Raw genomic sequence first — 14,797 nt, 5'->3', positions numbered from 1 at the left:
ACAAACTAAATTTCTTCATGGACATTGTTTAGGGAGCGAGCTGTTGTCTGGGGAATTCTCTGACATGTAAACAGAAAACAAAAACACGGCAGGGGATTTCATACTATCTAATGCCAAAAATAGGCACTTCAATTTGGTACGTGCAACAACTGTCCTATTTTATTAACCGACTCGACAAAGGTAGACAAGTGTAGACTATTCACTCTTCCTTCACTTTAGGGTGACACTGACCATTCACAAACATATATATAGATATATAAGGGTGTGCTACAAAAATATTCATACCCCATATTGTTTTGTTTTAAAACAAAGACATTTTCACCCATCATTCTTAAAATATTGAGTCAGATTGAGAGCATCTGTGAACGTTGACTTGTTCTATATTAGATTTAGGTCTAACTTTAACCAAGTCATTCTAAAACATAAAATAGGTTTTGATCTAAACCAGAGGTCTCTAACACATTTTTTTCCAGGATCATCCGGTATTTCCCAACCCCCGACATTCCTGTCAACTTTGACCACCTTCCCTGTCCTTTATTCAAGTTCAGTATAGCTGCAGGATGATGGTACCACCACTATGTTTGGCTGTACAGACATTGAGTTGTGGTAAAATTCAGTGCTGGTTTTGCTAGTTGTACAGGTCAGACAGAACAAGTCAGGACTTGTTATTGCTTTCTGTTGATTGTGGCTTTCTTCCATAGCTGGCAAAATATGCAACATGCACAATTGAATTTTGTCCTGCCAATATATTCTCTCATCTAAGTATTACATTTTATTTAGGGGCAACAGATTAACAGGGCTGAATCCTGAGGATTTTTTAATGTTATTTGAAAGAAAAAGAAGCATTTATAGAAACTTTTGGCCAAGCTGGTGACCTTGCACACACACACACACACACACTACATGGGATTATCCATTATTAACAAGTTACAGGCGAGATGCATTTACTGATGTTAAGAAATATCTGGTTTTTAAGGTTACACTGGACCCTACTGGCTAGAACCACAAGATAATTCAGAAAAAAAAAAGATGGTAACAAGCAAATAGTATTTCTTAGACTCCTACTCTTCCAGCCAAAAAGGCAATAACTGTTTTATGACTTTGTGGCACCAACAGATTTTGCAACAACAAAATTAAATCTCGAAGTTTTAGGTTGAAGGGTTTGTGAATTAGCGAGGCTGGACAGCGAACAAAAGGAGCACTCCGAGACGGGGTTCTGGGCATATGAGGGAGGCAGTCGGGGACAGCGCACTTAATGGAAGTGACAGTCAGCAGATACGCACCAGTCCGCTCAATCCGCAAATGCTCCCACCGCCTTCTCCGGCAGCCAGGAAAAGAAAAGGGAAAAAAAATAAAAAATACCCCCATCCCATCTACTGATTACATACAATGCATCCCACCATACGGAGAGAGAGAGAGAGAGAAAAGGGAGGTGGAGCAGGGGGAGTGAATAGACAGAATGTTGCCCGGACCTTCTCTCAGATAGTGTGGTTATCAGTAAGAGAAAGAGGGAGGGAAACAAAAAGGAAGTTTACTGGCGTTGTTTTATCTGGCAGGGCATTAAACCGAGAGGCACACAGGGGACGTGACTGCCAGAGTAAAGAAAAAGACCATTCAGAGGAAAGGAAAGAGAAACTGTCCAAAGTCAGAGAGCCTTTAGATGTATCCTATCTCACCAAGTCAGTAGCACACATGCACCAGCATACATGCACAGTTTACCCTTGGCTCAAAGTCATCCCTGGTTCATGGTCACTGGCTTTGATAGAAGTCCGAGCCCTGGAACAAGCTGCTAATGACCCAGAAAGCTCCTCATCAGGCGACGGGTGCAGCTTGATATGCAGCAGGAGAACGGAAACTCGTAGTGGCCTCAGATAAAACACTCAAAGAGGGATAAAAACAGAACTGTAAGTAAGAGAACTATTAAGACTGAACCAAAAATTAGAAGAGATGGAAGGGGAGGCCGCATGGCAGCTGGGGGTAAATCCGTACCCCTGTGTGCCGTCCTTGACCCCGTCAGAAGAGACCGAGGCATGCAGTGAAAAAGATTGTTGGCCGCAACACTCACCAGGTGTGGGTTGGAGAGGGATGACAGGCATGTCGATGAGGGTACCCCTCCCAGCCCCAACGAAGCAGGCACAGCAGCCTGAGACCCTGCTGGATCCGGCTAAATCAGAGAACTTAGCCAGTGACCTCTCCACAGGCTCTATACCTTTTAATGAGTTCTCTGTCTTTGATTTGTCTTAGCGCTTGCAGCGGGAGACAGCTCATGCATAAGCCTCGTCACACACACACACACACACACATCAGAATTACTTTAAAGCTACATGTATCCATCCACGGCTTTCAAAGTCGGGAGTCAAAAAAAAAAAAAAGAAAAAGCGAGACATATGCAGGCGAAATAATGAACACAACAAACTCCAGAGTGACCAAGAACTCTCATGCGTGCACACACAAAGTGTACCAACAGCGATGGACTCGGCAACAACTGCCTGCGAACTAGCTGGCACACAAGGACAGAAAACCCACAGTGGCATAAGCCGAGCAGAGCTCAAGGAGACAACACCCACCTTGTTAAGAGAAGGCCAGAGTAGGTGCAGGTGAGAATGGATCCAGACATGCTTCCTCACAGATAGAATTGAATTATTGATCAGCCAACAGATTGTGTTATGAGAAATTCATGGATCCAAGTCTTGACCGCCCAGTTCCCCCAGGCTCCGAGGCTGTGTCTGGAATCTCTATCCATGTATATATTCTGTGTTTGTCCACATGGCTGTAGCCAGGGGAAGCAGTCTGCCCCGGTCAATGTCCGAATTATTTCCAGAGGCCAGAATGAGCTCACACTTAAGACGACTCGGAGTAAACCATGAATTGATCAGGCCGGCCGAGGGGATTCATTCAGAAGGAAGGCCTCAGTCTCAGTCAACCGTAACAGAGGAGCTTTAACTTCTCACAAATAGTTCCTTCTTCCTGAGCACTCAGGCAACAGCACAACCTTCAGCCTCTAATTCCACCAACAGAAACGGAAGAAGCATGATTTTGGAGCTGCATTTGAGTCTGCTGCTGCTGATAATGCAAAAACACAACACACACACACAAAAAAAGTCCGCTAAGCGAGTACTCTGGTGTTCACAGCATCCCCAGACTGAAGTAGGGCAGTGTTTCTCACAGGGGTGCTGCATCTAAAACTTGGCACTCCTTCTTAACCTTTCAACAGTTACTAAATCCTGGACAGGATGACAAAACAGGACAGTGTGACCAATTCTTCCCTGAACCGTGTCATGTGGGCCTTTGAACACACAAACATGTGACTAATACTGGCTTCTCAATACAAGCACTCAAAAAAAGTTTGTGCACATAAGCTCAAAAACATACACTGGTTTCACAAAATTCACACAAATTTTAGCACAAAAATAAATGGGATGATCAAATTTATTTTAAAGTAAGAAAATAATCATTTTTAATTTAGTAGAATGTTGATTATTTCAAATTAATAGGGTGCTCTGTAGTTTTTATTTTAGTCTTAATACATAAAGCAAAGCGCAAATATAATAACTGCTGAAAGTAGTCATCAAGTGTATTCAAGTATAACAAACTCATAGAGCAGAAGATGGGGGAGCAATGTGCTTCTCAGCTAACAAACATTTTTGCTACACGGACACATTTCTTCACATTAAAAAAAAAAAACACTATATCTTATTGTTCTGAAAACAACTAAACAGACCAATGCTTACTGACCACAGTATAAAAATCTTGGATAGAGAAAAAAATAAACCACCCTGCCCCACTGAAGCATGTATTTAGCAATCCAATCACTTTAAGGAGCCTCTTCTTAAGGTGATGTAAAGTTTGAGGTGGTGCTATTGCGTCACATGTTTGTCTAGGATATCCAACAGAAGCTCACTGGATTGATCTCAGGGAATTCTGGATAGCAAGTCAACACCTCAAGCCACTCCAGAACCATTTCTGGCACATGCCAGAGTTATTATCCCACTCAAAGAGACCAAAACCACATCGGGCAGATGATGAGCAAACTGAAATGCGCTGTGTTGCTGCAGTTTTCTCTCAGAACCTACCAGACCAAGAGTCGCCCATGAATTGGATCAGAACCACATGGGCCAGCCTTCACTCATTTACGTATTCCTCAAACACTTTTGAATAGATCAATCTCGGCTGTCTGATGTTTTTATGAAGTAAGCACTTTGGACAACCTTATTGCTGAAATGTGCTAAACAAATAAAGTTGACTTGCAGACTGTAGAATATTTGTGGGTTAGGCATTCCTCCTTCTAACCACATTCATTTTAATTACAAAAATGTTCACCTGCTGCTGCCAAACGAAACTCCACCCACTAACAGGTACCATGATGCTGCGCTTCACACCACCTGTCATAATGTTGTGCTGATCAGTGCATGAACAGGTCTTAACAAAAAGTGGACTGCTTTAATCTAGCCTAATCAGATTTCCTACAGAGGAAGAAAATACACTTTATGCACGGAATAAGACTGTATTTAATAATCCCACCGGTTTCCAGTAATTAAAATTTGCTTTGTTTACATCTTCTGTGGAGAACAGATGTGTGGTTTTAGCACACTGCTCAAGGGGGATAATGTTTTGTTTTCAAGTCGGAAGGTGGAGAGACGCATAGGAACCTATTGGGAACAAAATGTGACTTAGTTGTTTTTTTTTTTTCCCATTACCCAAAAGAGTCAAGCGACTCTGTATTACTAATTAAACAACAGACACAGAGGAATGTGTGATGAATTCCTGACAGCAGACAAAGACAGGGACTCGAGATGAAGTAGAGCAGAACCTGGTTAAACATGAAAAAAAAAAAAAAAAAAAAAAAAAAGCTGGCTAAGGGAGAAGCACAGACACGTTAGTGTAAGTGTACTGTTGATCTCAACAAGAACAACAACAAAGAGACCTTAATGGAGGTCCGGAGTGCAGGATAAATGGCTATCGGGTTCTGGTTGGAACACCAATTGGCACCAGTCAACAAGTAAACAAGCTAAAGTGAACATGCTGTCCAACATCCCTGGGTTTGCTACAGTCTGTTATTAAGCTGCTGCACACTGCACACTTGTCCATATCCATTTGAAAGAGGATGAGGGTAGATGGGGGGGGATGTCTCCTGGTGAGACTTGTGCGTGATTTGGGGATGCAATTGGCAGAATGTATTCTGTAAACAATGTAAGAGCAACTTGTTTTCAAAGGAGCCACTAGAGAGAAGGCATCAGGCTATTTGCTGTTTGGCACAAAAAAAAGAGAGAGAGAGAGAACAAGACAAAGTCTTGGTAATAAGGTTCTGTAACCCCAGCAGCACATCCACTATGGCTAATGAGTGTAATTAAAGAGTTGGGCTTCAAAGAAGGACGTGACGTGGGTTCGGCTCTGACGAGAAGCAGGATAGACGTAGTCGCACCAGATTGAAGTGACCACAAGGCTGAGTTTTAAAACTAACAGGCGGAACATATCCAAGACTGAGTGGTTGGCTAGCATGTGTTATGAGAGCTTGTAAATATTTAGGCATTCCTACAAGGGCATGTGGCTGCAACTCTGATGTCATTTCTCCCAAGACTACCATTTGCTTTAGTTGGAGACTGCACAGCCACGGCAGTGCAACTGTAAACAGATCTGAGAAAAAGGGGAACAGTTGGAAACAATGTGCTGCAGGATAAAAAATAATGTACACTAAATAAGTCGGAATAATAACCTTTGGAAATCAGACTATTTAGAAAAGAAAAGCAGAAGAAAAACCAAATGAGCTTCCTTTATCTAGCTAAAAGAAGTTGATAGGGGGAAACAAAACTTGGTAGCTTTAAGGCTGCCCAGATGAGTCAGTGAGGAATAATGCATGCCGTTATGGCTGCATGAATAGAGTAGTGAGGCTACGGGGCAACCGCGGACACCTAAGACATAGAGCAATGATGACACCTCCACAGATCTACATTTCAGTAGACAGCCTCACGCTGCAGGCAGGTTCAGAACGCCAGGAAAGATGTCCACCTAGAGCACAGACACACTGGGTAAGAAGAATAGTTTAGAAAAAAATAATAACAATAATGGAGCAAAAGAGGAAAGTCTCATAAAGAAACACCAGGTGAATTCTGCATTGGCGGTGTTACAGGGAAGTTCTAGACATAAATTTGTTTAGATACTTCCACCCTGTTTTAGCACAAGGCTCATGGTTGGTTGACAACACCAGCAGTACTTTGAATTTTTTTCCATTTTTGGTGCGCTACAACCACCAATACAATGCTTTTTAAAACAGACCAACAACAAAAAGAGCATGACAAAAATAGAATGAAAAGGAAAACATTTTTCCCCATGTTTACAAATTCTTTAATCTAAAAAAAAATATAAAAATCAGGCAGACATTTCTACTAAGCCCTTTTTACTCTGATACTCCTGAATAAAATTCAGTAGAACTCACAGGAAGACTTGTGATAAATTTGGGGGAATCATGTGTTGATATCAGCTCCTCTAATCTGTCTGTGATGGCAAAGTGGCAAAAAGAAAGCAAGACGAAGTCCCATCTGCAGTTTGCCACAAGCAGTGCATTATCTAGTGGACATGATTTCTACAGCAGGGACATAAAACAGATAATGGAACGATAGACCGAATACATGGAAGTCATGCAAGGGGCTGCAAAGGACCTCAGACTGGAGCAGATATTCAAGTCAGTGACCTTAAACAAACAGTCGGAACTAAAACAGAATAGATTTTTTAAACTATATTCATGTAAAATGGCACTCCAGTCCGCTTGACTTTCTGGAGTAACTTTGCAAAGAAGCAAAGAAGAAGCACTACAGTTTGAACTGTGAAGCTGTAGTTGTGGTTTTAAAAAGTTTTGATTCCAGAGAACTGAACATGGATGCAAGCCATATATATATATATATATATATATATATATATATATATATATATATATATATATATATATATATATATATATATATATATATATATATATATATATATATATATATATATATATATATATTTATATATATATATATATATATATATATATATATATATATATGTTTGATTTTTAAAAACCTGTATCCTTCCTCTTCTATTGAGAATGATGCACTACCACGTTCTGGTTTAAAAAGATCTCGATGTAAACAATGAAATGTGCAGTTCTATTATGACCAGGAGTACCAGTTCTTTTGCATGCCATTGCAAATAATGCTGCTCTTTATTATCATTAAACTACAACTATATACACTCCAACAGAGTGTATATAGTTGGTTCGTTGGCTCTTGACCCACAGACATTACGTCAAGGTCAACGCAGAGGTAAAATACCTGACTCACTCTAATGCCTGCTATAAATCTGCACAGCAGAATGAAATGCACAATGAAATATGACAAAGCTGGCCTCCGCACAGGCCACTTTTCGCTGTTTTGGTGCATTTTTATTTCTATTTATGCTTGCATTGTCCCCCGACTTTTTTCTGCTGAATCACTCTCCGGCTGCTCCCAGGTGCCAATTTCTCCATGGGGATCAATAAAAAGAGATTCCCTTAAAAAATTATTGCAAAGTCTAGTTAATTTTTTTTTGCGACCGACGGGTCACCGGCAAAATGTCAGTCTCTGAGGTTGAGGCTATTTCTTAGGCAGTATTATTACTGCTGCTGAGACTGCAGCCACAGTAAAACGGTCTGTCAGTTTACAGATGAGAAGCAACAGAGCCAGTGGCATTTAACTAGATTCTCAGCAACTTTAACAATGGCTGTATGAACAGATTTTAATGGGTCCCTCTTGGATCATAGGCTAGCGAAAGGCCACTATACCCACCTCATTTAACAGAGACAAGGACATGATACTGGAAAAAATAAATAAATAAATCCTCATACTATTTCATTATAAAATGTAATAAAGCATAACCTTGTCTATATACTCTATTATACCAGCTTGATAATAAAAGGATGCAGATTTATTTCAGGGACAGACGAGATTTACTAAACAGCCTGGATTTGTGTAAAGTGCTGCTAACTGTGCTATGCTTAGAAACCCTGTGTCATCTTGTCTATATTAGTATTCATTATTAGATCCTATTGAGACGCACGGCAGAAAGGTCTGGAGACTTCATGTTTTGCACAAATAAGCGCAAGTAAGTGGAACAAAACATCTTTCTGCAGCCTTAGCAAACTTCACAATTTGACTGAAATGACCAAGGGACAGACATCCAACCTGCAGCAGAGCTGGCCACCTTCCCCCATGACCATTTGCACCTGCCAGCAGGTTTCAATGCATGCCAGAAATAATAAGGGCAGCATATGGTCTCATGACCCAACGCTGCTGATGCCTTTCTACAGCTCGGGTCAGCAAAATGACTGTTTTACCCAGTTTTATTTCAAATCAATTACTACCGTTGTATATTTAATTTTGATTGTGGGGAGGTTTTAAAAATTGAAAAAATAAAAATACTTTCAAAAAAATCCAGATTTTTGCCAAAAAAAAACAGAAATAGCCACGTGGTTCCAATATTAGTTTTATGTTTAAATATTGGAAACAGGTTTAGATTTAAAAGCTACAATTTCCCTCTCTCCCATGCAGAAAATGCATGGAAGGGAAAAGCACACAAGATGAATCGCTCATGCTAAGGACCACACAGGGGACTGCACTGCACAGTGTAATATCCATGCCGTTAACACCATCAGTCAATAAAACTGAATACTAGCAATCTAAAAAAAATTATATTTCAGTCAAATGGGGACAATTACAAAGTGGAGTTCTGAACTGATCATCCAAGCCTGTCAAAAATAACACGACGTCTACAGCTGTACATGGAGTATAAATAACTTGATACTAAATATAAAATTTTGTTTAGGGTGTATCTTTTTAATTTGAAATTAAAACCTTAGACAATCATGACAAGAGGACAAAAGAAGTGTCTCAATTCTGTAAGACAATATTGATCTGCATTGGTTAATTTCAATATAAAGATATGCCAATCCTTAGAAACCAGAATCTGAAAACTAAAAATCGACAGCAGTCACTAATTTGCAGCACCACTAATTTTATTGCGCAAGCCTCCTCTCAAAATCTCACTCGCACAAGACATCCCCGTCTCTCTTCCGCAGTTTGTCATGTTATCGTGTCTCTATGCTATCTGACACTGTGACCTTCGTCTCCAGCTGCTGCCACTGAACTGACCCCTTCATGCATCTGTCACTTACCATTTCTGGCTGAGCCTCATTTTCACTGGTTCATAATTAATCACCAAGTGTACATGGAAAAAAAAAGAGAGAGCGAGAGAGAGAAAAAGCAACAGAGGGCCAACAGTCGACAGCCACTAGCCTATTAACATCAACCAGCTGGACATCGTATTAGCTGTAAAGCAGAGGTGATAATTAAAAATGATCTTGGCGGGAGTAAATTGGTCAGTTTGGAGGATTAACTGTGAAATGACTCACACGAATGAAAATGAATTGCATCCTCTGGTGCCATTGCTGGGATTAAATGCCACTCAGTGTGGAGAAACCCTTAGTTGAAGACTTAAAAAGTGCGGTGATAAAGCATTACAGGTGGAATAAGTAGCTCTACACAGTTTCCATTATTCTGCAGCGAGTGTAAGCCTAAGACCATGTCAGCCCCAAAGCCTTCTGAGGCAGATGTATCAGGAAGCAGCCAAATCCTTCACAAGCACCCTCAATTTGCACAGAAATGAAGCGTCGAGTCATTTTCTGTATGTTTCAGTTTGAGAGATCTGAACCGTCTTCTCATCCTAAGCAAAGAGAGGGTGACTAAAGATCGCCTGCCACATTAGACTAGATGAAGCAACCGACTTTCCTCTGAAGTGTTTAAGCAGGTAGTGTTTTGATAGTGAATCACGCGAGGCTTAATTATAAAAGCAGCAGATGAATTAACTTTCTGCTCTTGTCTTTTCTGGAATCGAAACAAGAAACCATCTCCGTGTAGAGGAAACGAGGTGATCTGAACAGGGTTGTATTTGCAGAGGAGCTCTCATTTAAACCTATCTGTGGCAGCAGGCAAAATGGCTTACTGGGTGTGAAATGTTGCTTATGGCCTGAGTTGGTGGGCTGGATGACATGCCTCCAGTAAACAGGCACCATCAAAAGCCAGTGTCTGTTTCAGCCAAAGGAAAGTGGCTCAGAGGAGGCGGACTGAGGCAAATGTTTGTTTACTGTTTCCATCATTGGGTTTCAGTCTTCACTGCTGGCGACGGTCCATATTGCTGTTTACAAAGAGCCCTTCTCACAGCCCCGACAATGACTGATGCACCAAACAACTGGCCAGAGATCCGAATTGGACAATTTTCCTTTTAATGATTGGTGATCGAGCCAGGTCAGACGTCATGAAAGGGAAAACTCTGCATCAGCCACGGACAGCCTAACTGGAAAGTCTCTAAGATCATTTTGTCATGAACACACCAAACAAATGCTCCTGTTCAGTCTTTCGTTTTAAAGAAGTTTGCCCCCCCACCCCCAAAAAAGAAACTCCTGTAAAACATCATGACCCACGTCGCTTCAACTAAGCAATTAAGGCAGCTCTTGCCCCAGGTGATTCATTCAGCTTTTTCAGAAAGGTATTTTCAAGATTCATTATGTTTCTCTTACTCATGCTCCAGTAGAGGAAGGGAGAGTAACTTAGCTCAAAGGTGGGGGAAGAGGAAGCAAGGAAAACCACCGTGAGTGCACAACTGTGATGGGTTGACTGAGCTCTGCGGTTGCTGGTGGACATGGGGATAAAACAGCTTGAATTGTGAAAGTGCCAAGGTCGTTTCAGCAGCAAAAGTAAAAACACATCGAGCTGCGTTTGACCCTTCAGCTGCAAAGGCTACTGGACCTTAAAGTGAAATTCATCTGCTGCTGATGTTTGACGTTGCAAAGAAGTGCCAGGCTCCTCTGTCACAAAGCCAAATTCACAGCCTGGCGCTTGAGGACTTGAGATGAGAATTAACACAATCACAACTCCTAGATCTGTCGCACATCTGCTTTGTTTACTCTGATCTCAAGTGCATGAGAGGACAGGAAATGTGCTGAGTGGAAAGGGTAGCGGGTGTTTAGTTGTGTGAAGTGTATACATCACATCAGAATGAGAGGCAGCTGTAAAAAATAAAATAAAATTTTTAAAAAAAACACGGTTCAGGACAAGGCCTTCATTTCCAAGGGCAAGGGTGGCAGCAGCAAAACCCAGTGGAGATAAGATCAGAAATCCACCTCAGTGTGGCACCTCCTTCACCACTGGATAATCCTTAGACATGAAAAGACAGGTCTATCTCCAATTTAAAGGAAATCTTAATTCCCTCCCCCATCTTTCAGCAGCCTAATGCCAGGCTGACACACCCTTCAAGCATCTGCCCACACTCCCCTGAAAGCAATGTGTACATAAGGAAAGCAACAGGAACAAGGTAGCACACATGCACATCCAGTTCGCACCACACTTGTTTTATGCTCAGTAAATGTAGAAAGTCTACTCTACAGAGGGGAGAATTGCCAAACAATATCGTGAATTAGATCTAAAAAGGTAAAGCGATGCAGTAATAATTTAGATTATAATGACTAGAAAGGACCATAAAGGGAGGCTTATTTAGCCGTTGAAAAAGAACCAGTGGCCCTCAACAATGATGGAAACGCTTGTCATGTCTCTGCTTGTCCAGTGCTTTGTTCTTGCCTGTGTGCAATGGACAGGAGGGAAGGGATTGCTTGTTGTTTATGAGGATTAAGGCTTTATTATCCAAATGAAAATGACAGGAGTCTGTAATCCGTGGCAAAGGAAACAAAAGAGACAGTGGATGAGTATGAATTCATCTGACCTCAAAAAAATGCTACCAAGTCCCAGAATAGGCCACATGCATTTACACTCTGTGGAAAAAACAGAGACGAAAGAATTTAAAACTTTAGCCCACTTCAAATCCCGTAAGAAAAGACAGCATCTGAGCAACCTTTGATGTAAAGAAATAAAATAAAATACATCCGTTCATAAGTAGTCCAAAGGCAGTTACAGTGCCTTGGGGGAACAAAAAGTCGTTATACCCCTTGGAACATTTTACATTTTGCTCATATTACAACCACAATCTTCAATGCAGAGTAGCGTTTAATAATCAAGTGCAAGGAATATTATACATGGCTTCCAAATTAGTCACAATGAAATTTGAACAGTCTGATGTGAGTTCCACTGAGCCCTCTTTACTCAGACATCCTAAATAAAATTGAACATAACTGATTGCCCCTAATTTTTTGTTTTAAGTCACCTATGTCATAAGTACAGTCCAGTTTAAAAATCTAGTCCAATGTCTCACATAATCAGTATAAAGACAGCTGTTCTGTGAATCCGAAGAGGTTTGTAACAGAATATTGGTTTGCTAACAGTATCATCTGAAATAAAAGAGGAGTGTGGCAAAAATGCAAACCTTCCTAGACCTCACCTCTCTCTCTATCTCTCTCTCTCTCTCTAGCATACTGATAGGCCAAACAAGGAGGCCCTTGGTAACTCTGGAGGAGCTGCAGAGATCCAAAGCTAAAGCAGGACAATCTGTTCATATGACAACTATTAGTTCTGCTTTCCACAAATCTGGGCTTTTTTAAAGAGAGGCAATACAGAATCTGTGTCAAGAGATAATTGCAATTTGCAGACCTTATTTTAGGACCATAAAGGGAGGCTTATTTATGGTCCTAAATAAGGACCATAATGAGATGCTTTGCAAGGAAAAAGAGGCAAAAGACACAATGTCGCATCAAAATAAAGCAACATTTTCCTTTGATCTTTAACATTACAACCCACTAAAGCATAAAAATACAGCAAATATGAAAATGTACACCTGCCATGAGAGCTTTTGTAAGCTACTCCATGCTACATTTCACCTGAAAGTTTAATTCCAGATCCAGCCGCCTTTTACCCAAAGGGAGAGAGATTGAAGGCGAAGAAAACTCAGAAATGCTCGATTTGTTTTCCCGTTTCCCTTGCATTAAAAGGGTATGAGTCTGTGCTTTGGGAATTGTTTTGCAGACTCCTGAAACCCGTTGCATGACCTGAATGAGAAACGTCTCCCATTCCCCTGTCCTGAAAAGAGCATCTATGATGAAGCAGTGTGGTACGCCCGTCTTCTTCACCCTTGTGGGGAAGCAGGAGAAAACATTTATCACACTCTCCTCTGCACAGATAAGGTGTCTCTATTTATTCAGAGCAGAAGAGATAAACACTGAATGAAGCATTGTGGGGCACGGAGAAAGAGAGAGACACACTAAACAGAGGCGGGGAGGAGGGAGAGGGGGTTACTTTTTAAAACTGCTTGCGTTCATCTCTGTGTGACCAGATGGCATCTCTCCCGGCGCGGGGAAGATACTGGAGGCTGACCCCCTGCTCGAACCTCTTCCAGACACCAGCAGCCACCTTTCCGGCTTCCACACAACCCCTTCCTGCGCTAATCCATTCCCACTATGAGGCTGTTTGCATGAAGTTATTTAATTGGAATAATCTCCAGGAGGTAGATCATCACAGTACAGTAGGCATGTCTAGATGACGATTAAAAAAAAAGAGATTATTTAAACAGGGCAACAAGGCAGTACAGTGGTTTTCTGAGGGCTGCGCCAGGGACTGAGAGATACAGACTGGCAAGAACAGCATTTGAGATTCAACAGGGACATCAATCGTGCCTCTGTTCCCTTGTACTCCACAAAAGAGACAAGACAGAGCGGATACAGAGTAAGGAGAAAAAGCAAACATGAGGCATGGCTCTCTACTACGTCTGTGCTCTCGGATGCTGATGTACAGCTCGCCTGTCCAGAGGTGAGAGAGGTGAGGAACGTGGCTCACGTGCCCATTTCTCACCAAAATTGCCGATCGCGCAGGGACAGATGGCCCCTTGTGAGGTGACTGGGCAGATGCCGTGGCTGTAGTGCATCTGACGTTAGATGAATGGTTTTAGGGAAGCACATGCCTTCTGGGACCTTTATTCCCTCTCCTTGTACCATCAATCAGCTGTTGAGTCCGAGAACAGTCGAACAAGTTTTCACTCACAGTCATGAGTGCAACTGTGAAGAACTACAATGACACAGCTCATTACTTGTGCACAAAAGGACTTTAAAAAAAAAAAAAACATTTACGTATCCACCACAGCGTAACCGGTGCGTTTCATGGTAAGGACGGCATTCTGGTTTTCACAAGGTTTTCACAAAAACCTTGTGAAAACAAGGTTTTTGTGAAAACAAAAAACCTTGTTTTCACAAGGTTTTTTGCCTTCATCAAACAGACTACTGGCTGTAGGACTTGAGCCTTGAAGGGATGATAGTCATATTGCCCATTTAGTTGCTTCACACTTACAGTTTTGGTCTTCTCACACCTCAGTTTTCGACAGTATATGGGTATATCTAATTTGTAAGACCCCAGGACTTTGACAACTGGTGATTGCTTGCAAATCTCTATAATCTGTTTATAATCAACAGGACAAGACTGTAGTTATTTGACTATGATGGATACTATACATCAGCAGGGGGTCATTTTAGTTTGCTCAGGGTCATATTTCACAAGGTCTGAAACGGTGGTAGAAGCACAACCAATGACCTGATCAAAGACCTCCCTGATGTAAGCAGTAGACTGGAAAACAGTCTTTGAAAATGTTTTATTGGCTTTCTATATTCTATTTTGTCTGCAAATTCACTGAACTTATTTAACCCTGGGTACATTACACAATATAGTCCTGTCTGCAGACGCTTGGTGCAGCATATGTCCTCAGAGAGCTATTGGCGACTTCAACCTTTTTGTCAAGAAGTTTCTGATCTGAGGTCTGAAATTTATCCTCTGAATGTGTCTGTATCTGCAAC

General features: G+C 41.4%; 1 protein-coding gene across 2 annotated transcripts in view; it reads right to left on the bottom strand.

Annotated features, from left to right (window-relative positions):
* Positions 1–14,797, bottom strand: part of plxnb2b (plexin b2b) — a 154,020-nt gene that overhangs the window by 136,433 nt on the left and 2,790 nt on the right. The gene's annotated exons all lie outside the window — the stretch shown is intronic.

Source organism: Gambusia affinis, linkage group LG08, assembly GCF_019740435.1.
Source record: "Gambusia affinis linkage group LG08, SWU_Gaff_1.0, whole genome shotgun sequence".
Classification (NCBI taxonomy): domain Eukaryota; kingdom Metazoa; phylum Chordata; class Actinopteri; order Cyprinodontiformes; family Poeciliidae; genus Gambusia; species Gambusia affinis.
Note: the sequence above shows the minus strand (reverse complement) of the source record. Positions and strands in the feature narration are given on the sequence as shown.